Source organism: Apis florea, unplaced genomic scaffold (assembly GCF_048593485.1).
Source record: "Apis florea isolate Af1SG1 unplaced genomic scaffold, ASM4859348v1 contig_3493_pilon, whole genome shotgun sequence".
Classification (NCBI taxonomy): domain Eukaryota; kingdom Metazoa; phylum Arthropoda; class Insecta; order Hymenoptera; family Apidae; genus Apis; species Apis florea.
In genome coordinates, this window is record NW_028256772.1 from 883,122 (window position 1) to 907,404 (window position 24,283).

The 24,283-nt window shown below is 33.5% G+C and overlaps 1 protein-coding gene and 1 long non-coding RNA gene across 6 annotated transcripts in view; one reads left to right on the top strand and one right to left on the bottom strand.

Moving 5' to 3' along the window:
- Nucleotides 1–24,283, bottom strand: part of LOC100867566 (puratrophin-1) — a 344,145-nt gene that overhangs the window by 15,947 nt on the left and 303,915 nt on the right. The window lies entirely within an intron of this gene.
- LOC147656890 (uncharacterized) lies at nt 778–23,784 on the top strand. The gene is made up of 3 exons (XR_015293459.1): nt 778–1,239; nt 7,853–8,011; nt 23,444–23,784. It is a non-coding gene; the product is annotated as an uncharacterized LOC147656890 (long non-coding RNA).

The following is a 24,283-nucleotide window of genomic DNA, read 5'->3' on the forward strand; positions in this document are numbered from 1 at the left end:
ATAATTTACATTTAGAAAAAAATCAAAGTAATCTCTTGCATTACATTACATGCTATCTTCGTTATTATTAATGAAGTTGGCTGTTTCTATACTTTTAATAAAAAAAATATGGAGATGCCTTTTTACTAGAAAAACTTGAAATTAAATTCTTACAAACTATAAATAATTAAGATTAAATACATTAAATATCAATATCAAGTTTTTTTTAAGAAATACCTGAATCGGAAATACCTTTGAAAAATTAAATGCTTTTTTTTTTTATTTCGTTATAAAATATATGCAATTTTACAAAGAATAGAATAATTTTCCATAAATTAGAACTCAATGATAAAAACAAAATTATATATAATACAAAAGTACAAGACAAATTCTAGACTGTTAAGTCTAATCAATCTACAAGCGTGCCATCTTTCAATTACTCGATAAAGTGACCAGCACGTTTGTATTTTGTTATCGACGCGCAGAATTATTGCTCATATATATATATATATATACATACTCGTGTAATATATCTCAGAATACAAATATTAGTATCTTTTATTAAAAAAAAAAACACATTTTAAAATCGATTTTTGAATACCAAAAGGATTAAACTTGTTGTCACTTCTCACAAATAAACTTTTCTTTTCCCTGCTTCGTAAAACCGAGCGCAACCCGCCAGAGGTCGGTAACCAAAGTGCACGCAAAACATAACCTCACCAAGAAGGATTCTACGGCGCATGTACACGCGTGTTATTTAACGACCCTGCAAAGTGTTTGTCATTCACGACAGGGACACCAACGTGACCACAAAGCGCGGTGCATAAAAGGAGCTCAGCATCTGTCGTTCCCACTGTCCGCCGTTCCTCTCCACTATATCGAACGGCACCGGAAAATGTGCTCTTTCTTCGGTGTGAAAGTCTGCAGCTGCTTAGTTAAATCGTGCACGCTTCGGTCGGGAACGATCGCGATCCAAAGACTTGGCCGCGTCTATGTACAAACTTCCTTTTAATTGCACGGATTTACGACGGAGTTGCCTCTACCCTTTTACGCTCGCTGTACAGAGATACGGTCTAGTACGAACCCGTTGATACCATTATTTCTTTATGAGCTTGCCGAAGAAAAGTTGAAACGACACGAAGGTATGCGTGAATAATTGACCGATTTTTGATTTTTGCTCAACTCGATTGGATAGAAAAGAATCTGAGGACTCTGGTGTATTAAATAATTACAATGATACGGATGAAAAATAAATTAGAGGTAATTATGTACATTGGTTTTTCATTTTCATCATAAAAATATAATGCAATTCGTTAATTCTTTTTTGACAAAGCACATTTTCTTGCAATGCATATTAATATTTAAAACATGCTTCGAAAAATGAAATATACGATATATGTAATATCGAGCGTAAAAAAAGATATAAATAATTTTTTATCACTTTGAATTTTAATATCGATACATAACTTCGTTCCGTGTCTTGGAAATGATCAAATGTCAATGATAATATATCGAAGAAATAGTAGCGTAATTTATTATGCGTGACGTAGGTATCGTTGATTTTAAATAGGCTAATAGTAATCAATAAAAAAAAGGATAACCAGCGAAGTGTGAAAAACGTTATGCAACGTATAAAAACCAGAAATTATATGAAGAAACGATGACCCAATACACGCATAAAAAAATAATAATTATTAATATTATTATTCTCGAACGAAACAGCCCGAAATAAAAAAAGAAATTGCAAGGAAAAATTATATTAATAATTACATAAGAAGATAAAAGTATTTCTTTAAAATTTACTAACCTTGCTTTCGTTCAAAAGTCGCGTTTGAAACTCGAGACCCGCATATCGGAACATATGGGCAAATTATAGCCCTTTTGTCGCCCTAATCGACGTTCTCCCCTTTCGTTTAATTTCCACGGACCAAACGGGCAGCTTCGAAGGCGCCATTAAAGGCGCGCTCTCATGAAAAGACGGGAATCAAATTCGAGTGTCGCCACTCGTGCTCCATCGACGTTCAATCACCCACCGCCGTTTGTCCACGCACCTGGATCTCATCGAGCACGCGTATATATATCTCCATCGCATCAAAACCATTTCATAGAATAATCTCTTGGAACATTAATAAAAGGTATCTCGGTGTTAATTAATGGGGAACAATCGGTTACACGATGGAGAAATTTACGATTGTCTCGTAGACGATTCCATTTAGTTCGATTTTTGTTCGTTTCTTTTAGCAATAAAGAGAGTATAAAAAATGGTTTAAACAGGAATTGAATGGTTTCGAGAAGGATTTAATCGCTGTAAAAGAATATTAATCCGATAAATATTGATATTATTTTTTTTTTTTTTTTTTTTTTGTAAAAAACGTGTATCACCTTGTTATGAATCTAGTCTATGTATGAAATGCATTTAGAAAAAAAATTATTAATTACATCAGGATTGATTTTCCCTTGAAATCGTTAAATTCTTCCTTCAATATTTTTCTTTATACAGTAAGTAATTTACAGGCAGTATTTTATAAACTAAAATTCTTTTAATAGCTTCTCTACTGTAAAAAAAAGATCGAAGAGAGATTGGACTCGAAGCTTGAACTTGGTATATCATATAGTACTTGTAGAATCGATTGTTTCCTCAACTCGAGTTCAATGTTACGAAGGTAGTTATTAGAGCCACTATTATAATAAGTTTCTACGGTGAAATTTCCAATTGTTTCTACCCTATTGTGTTTAATTCCAACTTTCTTCGATAGAACACGCTTTTAATATCCTCGAAAGTTAACGAGTTAGAATTGCTCCAAGAATGATCCAAGAATTCGCTCGTAATGTTAAATCCAGCTTCTCAACGCAGCAGAGATAAAAGTCTCGAAAATGTTGTCGCTACGAGAGCTCAATAAATCCTTTCATCGCTCGCTCCAAATAAGCGATCGATCAATCAAGGACAATTAACCATCTGCAGTGTTCGATTGTAATTTCTCAATTCTCGACGATGTAAGTCGAGCAAAGCTTACCAGCGACAAGAATTCCGCGTTTTCTTCTAGAAAAGGCGCGGAGACACGCGACTGGCCGGCTCTTAGATTGCGTAAATCGAAAGGTAGGCGAGCTACAACAACATTGTCCAAGCCTCGAGACAATTCGCTTGTTCTCTGTAAATAAATCACAGGAATCAAATTTTTCAAGATAGTTATTTTTTCGTTCATATTTGTAGATAGAATTTTGTTGGCTTTCGAGAATCCATTGAAAGAAGGTGAGTCGAAAGAGAGGCAGACATTTTGTTGCTCTAGTTTCAATTGCGCGTGACTGCAGTCATTATCTTAATATATTCACGTGTTATTTAGTAAAAAGGTTATCGATCGAAGAACTCTTCGGCTTCTTTTTGTTGGATTCGTGACTAATGGAAGAATTTTCTGGATTGGAAGGAGACAGAAATAGAAGATTGATTAGCTAGTTTGTATTTTTTCTTATATTCACACAAAAATCTGGAATGTTGACTGTTATTAAAGAAACATGGAGATTCCAGTTTGTACAATTGCAATTAGTTAATAAAATGTTAATCGTGGTGAAATTGATCTCTATTGATTTATTATACGAATATGATTAATGTATAAAAATAACGAGAACATGATGATATTAGCATTTCTCTTTAATCTCAAAAGAAGTCACGGAAATCTTGAATAACGATAACTGCAAATAAAATATAGTCTTTCAATACTGTGACATGCCATTACAAATTTAACTTTTTCTATATATATATATAGCTGTATAGGTATATCTAGAAAATCAATAGTACGCGAAGATACAATCTTGATATAATGTGAAATTAGTCAGACATTTTAAATTATAATTACAGCAAAACAATATCGATATTTTTGTCAATTTTTGCCAAAATGAAAATCAAATTATCGAAAGAGATGCATTGAATTTTAGACGTAATAATTATTACGAAAATAATTTCGTGCAGCAAAACAATTCTTGGAGCGATCTTTTACCAAATGATGATATTGTCGAAACAAAATTGATGAAACCGAGTTTACGGCTCGTGTAACTTCGCTTTAATGAACGTTCGATGCGGTTATTAATAGTAATTAGTTCACTGTGCGAAGAAATTATTCGCGTATACTGGCAACCATATCGGACTGTACAATTTACAGTTATGCAGATAATAACGCATATAGACGACCGCAATAATAAAACTATCCTAAAACAAATTTTCGACTAATAACAATAATAACATTCTTTAAATTGATCTGAAGTATAAAATAATATAAACTTTTGTTTGTAAAATTATAAAAGATGATACAAGAAAAAAAGAAAAATAAAATGTTAATGTTAGAAATAGGAAATAGAAATTTGCAATCATTATTGATTCGAGTATTTTTCATAGGATTTCATCACTGATTTAAAACCAAACGTTTGTTTTTCAATTTTTAAATTTCTGTAACGCAAGCCTAAATAATTGTGAAAATGTTAGTCGACAGTTATTATTCTTTCCATTAAAAACCGGATCATTATTCATACTCCACACTCGAATTATTAATTACAGCGCTCGTTATAAACAGATAATTACAAACAACAAAGTGACTGAACTATTGTTGCTAATACATGTTGCTAAATAAATACTAATCCAAATAATAGAGTTACGCAAGTGCCATCTGTTTCCACAGAAGAGATAGAGATAGCAGATTAAGAAAAAAACTCATATTTTGGAGTGTTTCAAATTATTTAATGTTTTGCAACAATGTTCTTATTTGATAAGAATATTTTGTTTGATTTTATTTCGTTTTGTTGCTTTTTCGTAGATGTAGAAATCAATTTTTTCCCACGCCAACGTCATTATTCAACGTCCAAAGCGAGCTGCCTTTTTTTTGCCAAGTACGCAGTTACGTAAACCGTGCAACGTTTAATTGCATTGTAGTCCTGATATGTCGGACCAAGTCGTTCTCTACGGATCGTAATCCCTGACATTCGAGAAGCGGTGTTTGAAACGTAGGAATTACCGGATAGAGGGTGTGACTGAGTTAACAAATAAAATGGAATTAGAGAAAAAAACTTCATTTCTTTTGAAATTAGAAGGTTTCGTATATAGTAGACATCCTACATTTTTCTTTTTTTAAAATTCAAAGAAAACAGATAAAAAAAAAATATTGTATTCGTTTTCTATATGCATAATTCTATAATGTAATTTGTGTAGCATGTTAATAAAAATGCAATGAAAGTCGGATAACAACAACTAATCACATTATACGATGATAATTAGCATCGAGCTAATTGAAAAGTGAAATCATTGAATTCGTGGTGGATGCAAGCATGCAGAAACATAGATATATTTCTATGAAATGGAAAAATAACAAGATTCCATTCTTTGTTACGTGCTAACTAACGCTTCTTCGATACATCAAATTATTTTCACGGTCTGTTATTTCTGTTATTTATCTCATTTATTTTTGTCGCATTTTTAATCGAAAATCGTGTCATTTAATCAAAAAGCTGTGTTCATCATGGTCGACAGAGCATGCCACTCTATATATCTTTCTTTCATTTCTCAATTACATTCCCATCATTCTTTTTCTTCTCTAAAATATAAATGAATCCAAAAATGTACACTCTTCACCAATCGAGTTAATCGAAGTTGTTATTAAACTTTTGATCATTTAACTATGCAGAAATAGTCGCATATTCATCCATTTTTAATCGTTTAAACTGTAATTGATCGTTGAAAACATGGAAAAGAATTGAAATTTATTTAAAGAATTTGATTGATATGTTGCTTACATGCAATAGTTTATATCTTTGCTAATAATTTAGAAACGGGCAAATTTTGAGTTATTTTTGCAAAATTATAATTTATATATTTTTTTGCCAGCAATTTATGAGCACAACAATTTCTTTATTCTTCTTGTCCCAAAAAACCTTGTTCAACTTCAACAATTGCTTAATTTGAATGCTAACAAAAGCACAGCACCTACCATTAATCACGTCAATCGCGCTAACTTAATTCAACAAGGAACAACAATTCGAAATTAGACAAAAGTATCGATAGCGATCGTGGTTCGATTCTTCGCCGATAATTCGATTCAATTGTCAATCAGTGAACTATTGGAACGTGCGAAATGGAAACCGTTTGAAATTCTATCGACTGCATTCGCTCTAAATCATACCGCTGCTCTACTACCATTTGCGTGTTTGCTTCACGGTTACGATCAAACGGCTACACAATATACGGATTAACATTGTTTTCACGTGTGCAAAGCAAAGGTATTCATTGGATTCGCTTCCTTTTGCGTAGCAAAATATACGTAGTTAATAATTATTCGAGAGATGGTCGATTTTAGAGATCAAAACGAACACAAAGTTGATATATAAAAGTATCGGTTAAGGCTTATTTATTGAGCAATTCAAATATTAGAAATATGTATCCTAATAAAGGTATACGTATTATAATTCTTATTTCGAAAAAAGAAAATTTCTAACTATTTGCACGAAACGAAATCAGATTATATAGATAAAGAATAATATATATAGTTTGAAATTTCTTTATGGGAAAATCGTAACGATACCTACGATATTCTTCAGACACTGAATGAGTAAATAATCTACATGATACATGCACGAATGTAAGTACAATGTTTAATACACGTATCTCCTCTTTCTTCTATTATTCTTAATAAGGTTTTCTCTTCCTTAAACAATATTATAATGTAATTTCTCTTTCTTTTCTATACTTTTAACTTATTTCATCGTGATAACAGATCAGGATACAGGATTATCGTAATTGATAAGTTTTCAAAAAATTATTTGTTATCGTTCAAATATTTTCTTTTATATATTACTTCATTGTTCATTATTTAACACTTTACTATGAAAAATTGAACTTTTATCCAAAGTTCAAGATTACGTTATTTACGTGTATTATCTCTGATAAAGAATCTTGAACAAGAAACGTTGCTATTACGTTACATTATCATCGAAGGCGAAATATTCTCAAGTAAAATTACGATTCCAATATCACAGAGTAAGCATCTCGTGATAAATGATGCCCTTCTTGTCCGCGGCGTATAATTTTATCCAACGCGTTCATAACTATCCACATAAAAGCCACATATTTTCTACTTCATGCTCCCCAAATAGACCCTCGTACGCGTTTCTAATACCAAATCAAAACATCTATTAAGATACTCGGAACACACATAAATTCCTTTGCATGGAGTGATGATCTTGCTGCGTCTCTATTTTATTAGCCAGCAAAATTATCTTCACCATATCGACTTGACTCCTACACGTTTCATTGTAAACCATTTACACGTGATTCTTTTCTACATTGAGGGACTGAGACGATATTTTATGTAATCTATATTAGAAAAAAAAAAGGATGATTTTACTTTAGTTGTTTATTAAATTAGTTTCAATTAAGTTGGTTGATAGTTAAATTAGTTTTTATTTATTTTTGAAATGAAAATTAAATTCAATGTCAAATAAATACTTATTTAATTTCTCGTGATTTAAAATTAACAACTTGCTAAGACAAAATTGGCAAGACTATTTCAGTTTTATTTATTAAGCGTCCAATTTCCACCAAGTATTTCCAACAACGCCGTGATGAATACCATCAATCATTCCTCCTACGTTAAAAATTTATTTAACAAGCATTCATATACCATCGGAAAATCGTTGTTAAAATTGCCAATCTCGACCCTACCTCTCAATAAACCGAACGTTCCTCTATCTCCTCGAGTTTAACGGTATTCAAAAGCGAGTCACGTGGCCTCCAGAAGGCCTTCGAGCTTCTCCCCGGCATACCGATAGCCACGGGAACATTTACCCTGAAAATCGTCTTGGCGCGCGCTTTATCTAAAAATAATGGCCTACGCAGGGTGAAAACGACGCCATAGAGAGGACCGCTTTGTCACGGGAACGCGTCTCTCTGGACAAGGTTAACGGCGTGCACACGAGATTCTACGGCTTGCCAGTAGATTTACACGTGAAATTAATCGTCCGTACGATGGAGCATGGAATATACTGCGAGATAAAGGTGAGGTTTGCGTTGGAAATGGTCAAGTTTTTCTGGACCTTTTTAACCAATGTATTTATATATTTAACAACATTTAAACGATTAATCATCGATTTTGAAAATATTCATATATTTTTAAATCAAGCATTTTGTTACTTTTTCTTACTTAACGAATATTATTTAGTCGTGAAAGTCGTGAATTCTTTTTTTTATTATCTATTGACATAGACTGGGAATTTCAGTAATCGAAATTTGATTTTATCTAATCACAGATCATCTCATCAGGTTTGAAAAAGATAATGAAAATGATATTTCGATCTTTTTAACCAATGTACTTATATATTTACTTCGAAAGTCGTGAATTCTTTTTTATTTATCTACAGTTTTATTATTTATTATTATATTTATAGTAAATTTGATTTTACATAGCCACAGATCATCTCATCAGGTTTGAAAAAAATAATGAAAATGATATTTCGAAGTTTTTCTGGATCTTTTTAACCAACGTACTTATATATTTAACAACATTTAATCGAAATGATTAATTATCGATTTTATCGAAAATATTCATATATTTTTAAATCAAGCATTTTGTTACTTTTTCTTACTTAACGAATATTATTTACTTCGAAAGTCGTAAATTCTTTTTTTATTATCTATCGATACAGAATGGAAATTTCAGTAATCAAAGTTTGATTTTATATAGTCATCTTAATGATAATGATGAGAATCTCGGGTAAATTTCTATTAATATAAGTTGATTTTATTACAAGGATGAATGTTACACTCGATAAGGAATGGCAAAGTAAAAAGAAGATTTTCTACTAGGCGATATATATTCCACGATACGATGTTCCGTTCGTTGTTTTATTTGAAAGATTGGAAATGGAGGAAGGTCAGGATTTCCGAGGGAGCGCTATCAGGGCAGTTATTTCATCCTGCGAAGGGCGGAGGAAGTTTATGGATCGTTGGAATTCAATCACCTACGGTCTCAACCTATTATTCCGCCTACCTGTCCCTCTTAAATTGACTCCTACCTCTTCTCGAAGAGGGACGCCAGTTTTCTCATTCCTACCATTTCGAAAACTTATTGACGATCATTCTTGTACTTGGTGCGAATATGTACGCTGAACTCGATATGTCCCTCGATATGTTTAAGTGACAGCCCTTTGAAGAAAATTGTACGAGATCTCGGCGAAGGAAAACACGATTCTACGAGTTGTCGCGTCATAAAAGAGTAGAGAAGTTTTGTAAGGAATTGAAATTCAATAGCCGGCATTTCCCGACATCTCTCTCTCTCTCTCTCTCTTGCGAAGAGGAATAAAAAGAAGCAAGGAATACCTAAGCATTTTTATGCCTCGACGTGCACTCTCGAGAATCTCGTATTCCACGTTCCAAAGACAAGCCACTTCGTACCCACTTTGTCAAAACGCTGACTACTGAATTCCAATTTCTTTCCAGTCCCTTTACTTCTTCTTACCGTGTTTGACCCGGCAAACAATCGTGTTGCTCCAAAAATATACACATTCGTGCAGTAAGGAAAGATATATTTCGTAAATTAATTTTCTGACGATCATATGTACTAATTAATATTTATATGCGTTCCGTAAATTTTTCTTTCAATTCAAAATTGTGTTAAAAATATTTAAAACACGGATATTGATACATACATTTCTTAAATAACAAATAAAGTTTTACGAATCAAGTTTTTACGAATAAGAGAGATTAATTACTGGAAGCACGAAATTTATCGATTATTTTAAACAATATTTTCTTTACATAAACGTTTTGCTTCTAGTTCGAGTTACTTGCAAGACCTCGTATCATTAATTCTGCCTTAAACAGTTGATAAATGACACTTCCATATATGAATGCAAAAATAGAATTCAATACAAATTTTTGCAATTAATTCAAACATTATAACCGATCCATGTAAAGGAAAAATTTATTCAAAATGATGTTAAAGTCGTTGAGCAAGATTGATCTGATTGAAATGATTTATTCGACTCGATTTGTTATTTTATTTCGAATAAAATGTATCCAACTCTGATTATTAATCGCACGAAATGAAACAAGAATATATGATAATATTTCGTTTGTATGTACAATCCGTATATTTACACCTCGTTTCATACTTTCGAATCACGATCTGGAAATTTTCACGCATGCATAGCATAACTGACATAAATCTGCAAGATATATACATATATATTTTTTTTTTTTTTACATCCTCAAACTCGGAAGAAACCGATTTTAAAAAAAAATTATTCGTTCGTTTCGAAAAATAAATCTACACTTTCCTCGGTCACTCTGTACACACGTATAAGAAAACTGCTTACAACTTTAAAACACGTTCGCCGTGATTTGGTCGAGTTTCTCACGGGTTGCGTTACTGCTGGAAAGTCAGAACGGAGCGTTGAACGGAAGTAGTTTTGATATTTTTATTTCGTATATTTTCCAAAGTCAATCTTAAACATTCGAATATAAGCTTCCCTCTAATCGGCTGTCCAACTTCAACGCCTTCCTGTGTTGCCACATATATAATTTTAGATCATACTTGTCCCTCTTTTCTATTTCCATTATTCTTAAATTTTAAATTCTTTCGATTCCAATTCACGTGAATAAATATATGTACAATATAATTACATCGGGGGGCCTCTTCTTAAATATAAATACAAGTGAAAATCTTATTTTTCTTGAACAAGAAAGCGTCACCCGTATATGACGACGAACGTGTTAACCTTTGCACTCCTTGTATATAGCCATCCTATTTTATTATTATACACGTATTTACATTAGCAAATATAATTACATTCTAAAAATATAAACACATATAAAAAAAAACTAGGATTCGACTAGATAAAATTAGTCGAATCGTTAAAATTAAACAATATTTTCTATATCTAATTAGAGAGGCTTGTTTATCAATTCGAGAAGAATAAGAAATACTTAAATTAACAAATTTGTCTATTGCTCTTTAAATAAATTTACTTACATTAATAATAATTAAATCAAAATGCAGTATATTTAAAATTAAAACTATTATATTTGCTCATTCTTCGTTCATAAAAAATTACACATCCCCTTTCCTTATCCATCCACGTAGCGCAAAAACTCGTCAAAATCTCGACAGAGAGAGAGAGAGAGAGAGCTTGCGGTTTCCCTGTTTCACGCCTGTCGCGCGATACGATCTCCTGACCGCTGTCCCACATATCAAAACCCCTTCCTTCATCCGAGATCCTGGTCGACGTCCGTGGCCCGCGTAACGAAACAATCCGTGGGTCGCATTCGGTGTATCGCGATAATCGGCAGATAACAGGATCGCCCACATGTCCCCGCAGGAATGTCGCGCGCCCGCAGTTTCCGATCTCTTCCGAGTTGACGGCCGACCGATGATCTAACGTTCTCTCGTTCTTTATGGAGAACCACGCCTCCTCCACGAGTCGTTGCTTTGAGCGACGTCGGTGGTGGAACGCCTCTCGAGCGCGTGGACCATTGCCAGAAGGAAGGAATTTTTCGTCGACGCCGGCCCTTTTTTCCTTTTTGCACGCTGGAACTTCGAGACTCTTTTGTCGAGGTGGCTACGTTGGTAGGTGATTCACGTTGGTAGAATTTTGCCACGGATGGGACGTCTGAGAACGGTTCTTGGGAGCAAGGAACTGGATTTCTAATAAAGCTACTCGCGAAGATATTCGTTTTTTAGATATTCGTTTGATGGAAAAAAGAAAAATATCGGGCTTAATTATTGTTAATTTTTTCAACGACTCGTAAGATGACAGTTCAACTTGAATTACGATTCCATTTAGATTCGTTTTTAATTAATTCAATTCGTCAAAAGAAAATTATTAATATTTCTTTCAAAAATATACATATATACCCGAATTTTCTCGAATTTTCTCGTGATTAACATAAAAAAGACGCGCGTATTGTCCGCTGTGCTTGGAATTCTTGCTGTAATCCGCTTATGAAACAACATTTGCATAACTGTGCGCACGTGCGATTCAACGCACGTGTATTCAATATTCTATTTATTTTGCATTCCGAGAAGTATCGAGGTTACAGTCGTAACTGTAATTTCGAATTTATCCGAATTCCTGATCTATCGAGAAGGAACGATTACACTTCCTGTCGACCGATAAGAATGGTTCCCCTGCTGGGGATTCCACGAGCACTTTAACCACGAGCATCATCGCCTAAAAATACCTCGAATTAAAGAGAATTCGTCGCGATGGTGCACCGCGCCGGATCTTTCTGCCTTGTTTTCGGGACAAAAAGTCGCTCACACTGTTCTTGCTGCGCATCTGTGAACAATTACGACTGTCGTTCGAACATTCGCGAGTAAAAACTCGAGGGATGATTCAGTTTCACCACGAATTGTTCACGCATGTGTTCATCAACGGTATTTTCAAATTTTTCTTCTTCATCTTTTATGAAACGTTTCGTAATCGTTCTTGGAGAATTTATCATAAAAAATATATTTTCTTTGTCTTAAATTGTGACGCTTTTGTAAATTTAAGAGAGAAATTGTATTACGAATTTATTCTTAGAAGAATGTTTTTTATTTTTTTTCAAAATGTCGAACATTCAGAAAGGATGAAACTGGTTCAAATATTTTTACTCCTCCTCTTCTACAGAGAGGATTGTAATTCCGACAATACCGCGACCTTTACTACTCTTGAATTCACCTATCAGCATATTCCATTTATTAAGAAACATCCTCCGTTGAATGCACAGTACACCATTTGTATTCTTAAAATGTCAATGGTTCTACCGCATAGAAATCGTGGTTCTCATTTGATTATCTGAGCCAAACTGTAGAAATCACAAAATTCTCAAAACAATTTATGCGCCCTTCAAATTCAGTTATTAAATTAAACGCTAAAAACTAATTCTCTTCTAAAACAAAAAATCTTAAAACAAAATTCAAAATTCTAACATTTCTAAAGTTATTGTATATTCAAAGACAACGGAAAACTTAAAATTCTTTTTCTACTCAAAACTGGACGCATAAGAAAATTCCTTTGTAAAGATAAATAAAACAAAAAAATTTATTCAATCATCTTCAAAACAAATTTTCTCTTTAAATCCGCCACGCAAAAATGATTGGAATAATAAGAATAAATTGTCTGAAAATAAAATTTACTTACTTTATTCGATCGATCAGAGTTTTAAAGTTCTCGATGAAAAAGTGACAGCCAGCACGCTGGAAAGCGAAAGGCTCGAGATCGCGAGGAGGATAATCGCGCTCCCTTGCTCGGATACTTGCACGACAGCCCATTGCGCAATCTTACGGATCCGGCAAATTGAACATGAATTTTAATAAGCCACGGCTCACACTTGTTTTCCACGTTGGCTGCCCGACACCAGGCTCGTTAGGCATCGTCTAATAATTATGAACGCGTTCAGCTTAATGTTAAAACGAGATCGCAAATGAAATCAGCGCGATCTTAATTCTGTTTATTCGTGCGCCCTACGACGATTTGATCGTCGATGGATCAATGACGAATGGTCGTTTATGAAATTTGAACGCTTCTTGTGGGAAATAATATCACAATCTAATACGCAGCGAGTAGAAATTTATAATCTTGCAAAAGTTTCCTAATTTGAGAGAAGATGTCGAAGGAAAATTGGAAAAAATATTATTTTTCTTTGAATTAAGAAATAAAAGTATAAATCAGTTTTTATAACACATATTTTTAAAACATGTATGTATATTCATTTCAATTTAATTGTATTTTAGAGAAATTGTTTATAAAATTCAAGAAATATGAATTTTTTAATAAAAATATATATATATATATAGGTTATGAAAGATTAATAAGATATGTCTTTCCTCGTTTCTCAAATTGAAAACAAGGAGGACAGATGTACGATGCATCGAATCTTATTTATTATTAAGAATTTCACTTAAAAGCGAAATAGAAGCAAAGTCTAAATAAATTAGAATTGTGGAACTAGAGCTAGAAAATTCTGAAAGCAAATATCAATATTTTTATAAAATCTCACGCGAAAACGTTCACGAGCTAGAAATAAATTGCCCGAGGAAAATATTTTCCTCTGTAATTCATACGTATATCTATATCCCGTATATTTCCCTTGTGGCGCCAGATCGAGATATTCGTTAATCATAAAACCATCGCCGCTGACGAATAATATTGTGGCAAAACTTTTCGAATAAATTAAATGCCTTTTTTTCGATTTATATTCAAGAAAATTCTTTACGTAAAATTGCATTGTCTTTTTAAAAATTTGAAGACTAACAAAGAAAAAAGAATACTTTATCATCGTCAAATGCATGCATTGAAAGTATCATTGAAAATCACTGAACGAAACCTCTGAATATTATCTCTAATATCTTAGATTACAAAGAATTATATCTATTAAAATTATGGCGAATCTTATAATTGGAACTAAATAAAAATCAAACTTTTCATCAAGTCTTAAGCTTTCAAGACTTTGTTATCATTGTTATCTCTACCTCTTAAGTATGCCTTTGCAAGTAGAATCACCAAATATATGATCTCTAACTTATCCAAAACACGAGATAAACAAACACGAGCTGCCTCGCTCTATCTTTTTTTTATTCCTCCCGTAACGAAACAAAATTCTTTGTATAGGTTTTCACCATTTCATATCATTATTAAAAGTTAATTTCAAACTTAATCCGTAGCCAGGATTTCGAAACCAATAATTCCATCCTCGCAAAACGAAATATTAATTAGAATATTTAATAGCTACGACTAATCGACGTCATGAAACGAGCAGAATATGCAAATATTTACGCGAACAACGCACAAATAAAATACCTCTCGCTATTTCTGGCTCTATAATTAAAATCATTCATTCGTAAAAATAACATAATTTCCCTTAGACCCTCTATACATTCACAATTAAACCAAACAATATGAATTAAATTAATTTATTAATACACGAAGACAAAAATTTCGCATCGCCGTTAAACGAACGGTTTAATCGCGAGAAATTTCAATAAGCAACTGGATGACGTGGAAGGCATTAAACGGCAGGCGTGGAGGTATATAATCTTCAAAGCGATCTGACGTTGGAATAACAAAGCGGCCGGTGCCGTATGTGTTTCACCTTGAAATAGCAACCGACCGATCCGTGCAATTAAAACGCGGGATTCCTCGCGACTGCGCAGAGGGAAGAGCGTTGAGACAGATCGCTTCACGGGGGAAAGGTGGGGGGGAAGCAGGAGTTTGGAAAGAGAAAATGTTGACCAACCTGGACTAAAAATATACGCGAGCGAAAGGCAATGACTCCTGTTCCGTTTTGGCGAGCCCTTCCCACGAGTGACGCGGCGTTTATCCTCGAAAATGCCCCGCGTACCTTTTACAGGAATCTCGAGCGCATAAATATGGATGGCGCGAGAGGCCGCTCGACTGAATTAGAAGCGACCACCGCCGAGTAATAAACGAAGGAGAATTTAAGAATAACACTCTTGTATTTTGATTCGAATATGGAATTGGATCTTGCGTTTCTATTTTTCCCTTCCTTTGTTTGGAACAAAGGTGAATTTAGGGAACGATGCCCTTTCGTTGTAATTTGAAAACAGTTCGTCGAATTTTTCTTTTTTTTTTTTTTTCTTAGAAGGAATAATGGCTGCAAATTTAGAAATAGACGATTGGAAAGGAATTTATGGAATTTTTTCTTGGTTTAGAATTGCGGTTTAAGGATACAGAAGAAATCGTCATTAAAATGGTACGCATGGAAAATATTGTTCTTTGCGGCTACGTCTGGGGAATTTAAGAAAAAAAAAAAAAAAAAAAGAACGATGATAAGAAGCGTTGAAGGTGTATATACCGGTAGAATATTTACGATAGTGGAGAGTCAGAGTTCAGATTTTATCACGGTATGTCCGAGCGATCCTTTTTTTGCAAAAAGCAGCGTAAAAAGTTAATGAAAAAAGGATATAAAATGAAGATTATAATATATATATATATATCCTTTCGATCATGTTAACAGATGGTCTTAAACTTTCGATAATTAGTGACAGATAGGAATTTGAATTCTAATTATATTAAACTCGTAAAATCTTTTCTAATTATCGATTATCGAAATTATATACTAGAAATTTTAATTAATGTCCGATTAAATGAATTTCTATCGATTGAATTCATACGTGTAAAATTTTAATTTTAAATTATTACGAACGAAAAGTTATATATACATAATATACACAAGAATTAATGAACATTAGTTGTACAAATTATATATTTCAACGAACGAATGGAGAATGAGTGAGTACAAGAGAGAGAAAGAGAAAGAGAGAGATTTGTTTATAATCTATTTTGCGTAGCTAGACATGCTCCAATTGCAACGATGATAGGCCTCTAATTGGCCTAGCCTTGCTACCCCAAATATGTACCTATGCACTCACTGCTTAAATAAACCTAAGTTACAAGAATGAGGACGACAGTATCAACAGTTTAGGAACTGACATAATAACATATTGCCGGTAAAATATTTTCTTTCTTTGTTAAATCTGTACTTTGTTGCATCCAGTAAATGTCACATACATATTGTTTAAAAGCACAATCATGTATCTTAATTAACCTTTAAGTTACTAAATGGCGGATTTTCAAATTCCTTTAAAAATGGAAAAAATCGTATCCCACATTATAACACATTTCTTTCAGTGACTAATCCCAATTCTTCTTTTTTTCTACTGAAATTCATTTTCTTTTTCTGATTTTTTCATCTCATTCTTACACCATGATCCCTGTTGTTTTACATATTCCCCATAATCCCTTTATTATACCTACACTGTTTTCCTTTAAAATCCAAGGCGCTTTTCGACTTAAGATTGATTTATATTATGAGAGCGTTTCGTTTCAAGGAAAATATTTGTATATAATGTTTCGTTCGGTTCGGACACTTTTACATCTCAGTTGACATATTTTCGAGAGAAATATTTTGGTTGAAGCGATCCGTGATTGAAATCATCGAAACGTGCTTGAAAAAAGACTCGAGATATCGATCGAGATCTATGTTGCACGTTTTAATTTAATTAATTCTTGTATAATAATAAATACAAACGTATAGACAATTGTCATCGTTTTTACATTTGATCAAAATTACTTTTACGTTCGATATTTAACAAATATATAATTTTTTAATATTACTGCAATTCATATTATTTTAAAAATATTACTTTTCCTCGGGATTTCGACTGCAAATTTATCTCATGTTGATAAACATCTTCAAACAACTCGACGCTATACTTCACCAAAGAAATCATATTAAAAACTGATAGCAATGCTTTTGTTTGAAATAAATCGAATCTAAACGGTCCGCGCTTGAACAGATATAACAACCAACAACAGATACAATAATGTAAACCGAATCGTATCTTATTTTCATCGAGGCTTAATCGCATCGTTGAAAACTTCGTGAAATAAAATTGAACAAAACCACTCGTAAAAACCGTAATTTCTCGATACCTGTGTTCGACCGTGCTTCGCGACAGTCTCGCTCAAAAAGCTTCTTACAAGAAAACCAGCATCGTCGACACTTTTCGTTGCAAATAAAACTGGGCCGGTCGTTGAGCTCGATTCTCATTTTTCCAGCCGAGGAAAACACGGAATAAAGTAGACGGAAAGACTGAGAAGGTGGATCGTGTGAAAGTTCGTGGAGTAGAAAATTCAGATCCTGTTCTAACAGGGCGTGTTGATTAATGCAATTTGGTGGCGGATCTCTGGGATTAACACGATCGATACGTCGAGCTCGGTACGTGAATCGTTGCATAATATCGGGATCGCCTGGCGATCTAGAAAGGCGATTGACAGTTTTTCGAGCCGCTGCTCTTCCGCGACACGGAACAATGGAGCTAAGTGGTATTATGAGAGCTGGTCGCAACCTACCTAGGCTGCCTGCGTTTAACCAGAGAGATTCGTGCTCGTGGAATCGTGAAATGGATGATTTTGTGCTTGTACTGTGTTGCGTGGAAACAGTCGTTGTTCCACGAGTTATGGTCCTCGAATATTTATTTTCACTTGAAAAAAATAACAGGAAGGGTTTAAAGTTGTAAATATTTTGCAAAGTTGATTGAACTCAATATCCTCCTCATCTTGCAATTTAACGGATTAGAGTCGATGATTTGCCATATCGATAAAACAGATGAACAAGTAGGAGATAGATCGAGGTTCGATCGATCAGTTTTTGTTTTAAGAAAGTAAACATATTTTTATAATATAAGAGTATTAAAACACACTCTTGTACAGGCATAATTTCGATTTATAAGATTCTTTTTTATTATAAAAAAAATTATTACTAAAAGAAACGAAGCCAAATGTTATAAATTATAATAATAAATATTATAAATATTCTTTAGAAAGAGGATTAAAATCAAAATAAACGATAAAAAAATATTTCGAGTGCGAGTACGATCGATAAAAAAGATTAATGGACGACTGAGACCATTTAAAATCGTCTAAAATTAAGTAAGTGACACAAGTTCCGGGTAGTTCAGAGTCGCGAAACAGTAGCCATTCATCGCGGCGCGGATTAATTGCTCGATTTGCATGAAATCGCTGCACTTGTTTTGTCCTCGTTCAAGGAAAGCGCGCGGCCCACGCGTATATTATATAATCCGTACGCTAGACACCAGCCGCAAGAGGAAATTTTATCGGGTTGAAACGTCGAATGAAAATTAATCCTTTGCAGTTGCAATTACCAGCAGGCCAATTACGCCCTCGTCTTTACTCGCGATCGAGTAGAAAGTTCGAACCATTTATCATACATGGCTACATTTTCGTCGAAAGAAAATTTCGAATTCGTTTTTTTTTTCTTTTTTACTTTAGACTTTCTCGATGAATTGATTAATCGACAACGTACGTGTCTCAACTACGATTAACAAAAGGTCAAACCGATATTAAAGAGTACTATGGATTTATTTACGCATAATCGATAATTTGGCAATTTGGATCGATAATGACCCGCTTTCCATACCTGCGTTTCTCATATCTGCATTACACTTTCTCCTATTTCCCTAATTGCTTCTTTCAGGGGTCGAGCAAACTAATTTCACATTGCATATCTTAGAATCTCTTATAAATAACTGGTCGACAATTTCAATTTCATAAAGTCAATCAAATTTAATCTATCTTAATATAAAAATCAATCTTTAAAGATCTAGAAGGAAAATCGTCCAACCTATAAATTTAATCTTTAATAAAATTTTTTTATGCGTGTGAAAGCATGAGAATATTCCTTCTAGACCGACTTCAATTATTAACTGTTAAATTTTTAAGATACAATTTTGATTGGGACAGCGATATTAAAAATTTTTATTCTTACATATCGTTTGCATAATACTTGATTCAAAACTTAATTTTTTAATTGACAATAACAGATCTTTTCCGCGCGGGGCCAAATTACGTAACATCGTTAACTCGAGATTCGGTGGTATACACGTTCGACATGCACGTTTTATCTGCCCCTTCATGCGTATTATTTAGCAAAAGCGTTCCATTACGGCTCGTTGAGCTCGCGGTATATTTCTCTCGACGACGGGCACGCTCGGACATCAATAACTTCCGAGAAGTTCGACGCGAGTTCATGCACATAATCACGAGAAACCCGATTCGATACTCGTTGCGGGTTCACGAACGTCAGCGTCCTCGAAAGCTCGATTTCTACTACGATCTCGTTCGAGGAACGCTTGCGTCTTGAAATCTTTGGCCTCGGTATCAATTATAAAGCAGCTTTTTTCTTTCTTCCTTCTCTTTCGCCCAAAGGATCGGTGTCGTTTTGCCCGATAAGGGATACCTCGTTTCGCGCATGCGTGAAAGTCAAACGGAATACGAACGATGGAAGACGGTTGTTGCGTGTCGCGGAGGGAAAGCCGATTTCCGGTGGTTATGCGATGAACGCAATCGATTCGATCATGATCGGGTGTAATTGATGGGCTCGAAAACGAGCACGATATCCTTGCTGTTTTATTATTAGAAGTATTAACTGTTTTTATCAATCAGAATGCGATGATACGCTTACATGTACTATTTACCATCGCACTGGTACGTTGTTTATGCGAGACTTGCCAAATTCTTACTCCTTAATGCCACCAGATGTCTCATTAGTTCCTATTTTCTCACAAGTAATATTTGTTTTCCGTATAATAATACGATTTGTCACCTCTAGGTTTTTAGAAAAAAATAATCGAGACACGTGATATTCCACGATGAAATGGATATTTAAGATTCTTCATACACGGTGAATAAGTGTTCAAATATCTAAGATAGCCGAATAATTGTAGCGTAATGGAATGAAAAGACTGAATGAATTCCTTTTGCATTTAATTTTATATTTATGAACGAAGGAAAAGGAGGAGGGAAAATAAATGAATTTCATAATATGTCAAACGAAACTATTCCCAGTAATAGGAATATAACTATTGAGCAATTATATTGAAGATCGTTTCAGGAATTTATCCAATGTTTCTTCTATCCACTAATAACAACTTTAATAGCAATTTTAATAGCGGTAGTAATGGCAGTAATAATAGTAGTGGAGTAATACGCGTATACTTTCCAGTTGAAAACAAAAGATATAAATCTTCGAGGATATTAGAGTCATTGATATAATTTCCAACTGTAATTTCCATCAATCAACCCCACCCAAAAAGAATTTTTTTCAACTACGTAGTACTACGTTACTCATGTACATCCTTTACTTTGTATCGGGAAACAAAGACCGCGATAAGAAACACACATTCAACCTCTAAACCTTCGACAACAATCGATTCCGCTCTATTCATAGTCCCGGCTCAATGTTTCCCTTCCAACCTGTGTACATGTACACACGTTGGATAAACAAAGAGTCGTTCGTATTTTCTTCGTCTCTCACAAGTCGTCCGAGCTGGATGTCAATCAACGTTCTTCCCAATGACGCGTTGCGCAAAGACACGCATTCACGGAATGCCGATACTTTTTATTTATTCGTTTCCTAGTTCCCTTCATCGCGAGAAATGTTCGAAAAGCAGATATCCATTAATTAATGCCAGCCGACAAAGATGGCTCTCGATTACGTCACGACCTCTCTTTTTCATTCGAGTGTCGTTACATCCACGTGTTTGTTCCTGGCCTCTCCTCTTTCTCTGAATCGCGGATCCATTCAACTTGTTGCTCGTTATCAGTTTGGCTGGATATTGAATGATACGACCTAGTATTGAAAGGTGTCTCGCGATTTTTATTTCTCTATTTAACGGATAAATGTTAAAGAAATGAATTATAGATTTTTTTGTTAATAAGCAAGTGTAATCTTTATGTCAGAGGTATAAACGTGCAAAATTTTTTGAGTAAGAATATAGGATGAACATTCGTTTTTAACTTCGAACTATAAACTATTAAAACTGTATAACTGTTTTAACGAATATTTATATAATGAAATTGATTTTAAAGTATACATACTGATAGCTAGAAAATATTGATCTGATCATAATTGTCTTCTTATATGTTCATGCTTAAAGTATAAACTTTTACAAGTTATTGAGAATTACCTTTAGCATAAAGAGGACTGTATTATATAATTTTATCTTAAATGCAAAGAATATATTTTATTTCGAGTATAAATATTTTTTACAATAATTTTAATCTCTCGCAATTTTTAAAAATATAACGTAAATCACGTAAAAAAAGAAATTGACTTGAATTCGATAGATCATTTGAAAATTCTCTTCAAAACCGAAATTGAAGGCAATCTCTCTATCTGTATCTGTTGCACGAAAACGGCTGCATCGAGAATGTATATCGAGGTCAGATGACGTATAAGTGCAACCAAGAAGCCGTCGACGTACACTAAGTTACCGGCATTGCGTTGGTTAATTGTGTCAAATCCGCGAAGATTTCATCGCTCACAACTTTCAGATCGATCTTTATCTCGATATCCGAATAACCGAATAATTTTTTAACGCATTTTCTTTTTTTATCAAAACATTTTTTCACCCAAAGAATGGGTGGGTCAAATTTTTGGACGTAAGGATTATCTTGCAATATGTAGACAGAAAAATCATATTTGCAAGTTCATTGTTAAATTATATATACTCCATTGTTGGAATATTACTATTAACATCTTCGAGTTAGATTCGAAATTGTTTTGAAGAAAAATGTCATTCTCGAACAATTTGGAACAATAATCTTCGTTCAAGAAACAAAAATTTATACACGACTTCCTTGATTGGCAACAAGGAATTTCCATCGACTTCGAACGATCTGACATTTAATCGCAAACTCACGTTGTCGCAAAATGGAGACGCCACGCCTAGCATTGTCGCGGTCGTAAAAGCATCGATATCGTTTCCTTTCGTCCAACATGGGCGAGAGCGAGAAAAAACGAAAGTGGTCTCGAACTGGATCGGAATGTTAGACCGGTCCTAGGCCTTTAGTATTATTTACCTCGACTTGCGGAACCGCTACAGCTGCCATTAACATTCCCGCGGCTCGTGGTCGGTAATTTTCGTATGAGAAATTTTACATAAACTCCATTCATTTCCATCCAGAATGAATTTGACATTGTAAACAATCGATAAATTTTCGGTTCGTTTTATGGAAAATATAAAGATACGAAACGAGGATAGAATTTCGTTTAAGGAAACACTGGTGTGTGTCAAATTAAACTTGAAATTCTTTTTTAAACGATAAAATATTATTTTCTCGAAATTGTTATAATCCTTTATAAATGTTTCGACGAGTATTTATACACTCAAGGCGAGTTAATGCTAGATTATTATGCTAATTACACTTAACGTGCTCTTTAACGCGTCATTGTTACTGCGTTTTGTGCTACATAAACTATTGATAGTCCAGTTGTAATGCAACAAAGCTTTATTTAGTCAAAGATATTTTTAGTATCGATATAATTCTATTCTATTTATTTTTAATCGATTTCTTGCGATTCTTATGATCTTTACAAAATTAAGTTCATGGATTTCAATTTCAAGAAAAGCGTCGATTTTATATTCATGTAAAAGAAAAAAAAAAAAATTGAATTTGACTATACTCGATCGTTATATGAAAAAATAAATAAGAAACACCAAATGTACGTACAAATATATCGTTTACTTCGATTAATTATTAATCGATTAATTATTGATATTAATAATTGTTAATATATCTTCGTAAAATATTTGTAATAGAAACATTATTATTCTTATGCATATAAAGAAGAATCACTATGATATGATATTCTAATCTGATTTGTATATTCTTCGATATACATTCCATTCATTTCATAATTTATAACACATTGTGGCCCGATGGTTTATCGAAGAATTATCTCTGAGGTTCGTTATATTGTTTGCCCGTCGTTATCAGAGGTTATGTGTATACGTAATGCGCCGTTAACAAATCGTTAATCATCCTCGTGCACTTTAAACGCACGTGCACGTCGCGTCAGCCGCATTCGCAATATAGAATGTTTCTTATTGTTTTTCAATAGGTGACGGGCGAAAGAATGCAAGTCAAAGGTGGTCGACGTCGTGCCAGACACGGTATCTAAAGCAAACTCGAGCTGCATTGTAATTCGATCGTGTAAAACTTCTTTGAGAATTCCATTAAACCATAAAATTTTATAACCGTTGCCAAATATTCGAATCAACACGTTTAGAAGAAGTTTGTGAAGCAATAAGATTGCTCAAATCGAATATTGAAATTGATATTAATTCAAAACTTTGGAAATTATTAAAAATAATTGCGAATTTAGTTAATTTCATATATAAAATTTGATCATTTTTCATACATACTTCCGCGGATAACAAAAAGTATTTGCACATAACCTTATTTCCCAACATAACCATTTTTTATATCGTATTCTAAATATCATCAAATTCTTATAGTATAATAAATATAATTTCATAGTGTATTTATTAAAATTATGATAATATAAATTAGGAGGAAATCAAAATCAATCGAAGAAGAAAAAGAATATTTCATCTTCAACTATATAACCTCTTAAATATCAAAATGTAATAATTTTAAATTATGATAAATAAGAATCAACAAAAATTATGATAAAAACGAACATTTGTGAGAAGATGACGAGACACGTGTTGTGACAAAGTCAAAACAATCATCACAAAAATGAAACTTTACGAGTTTAACTTTATAATAACGTTCGTTTCTTATAAACATACCCCAATTAATCTCATAACTTATGGACACCGGTATGTACACCATAACCTCCAAAGTAATAAACACATCTAAAAAAGGAAACACCTTACTTGACTCAACTCGGTATAACTCCATCCATCAAACACCTTAAACATCCTCTCTTTCCTGA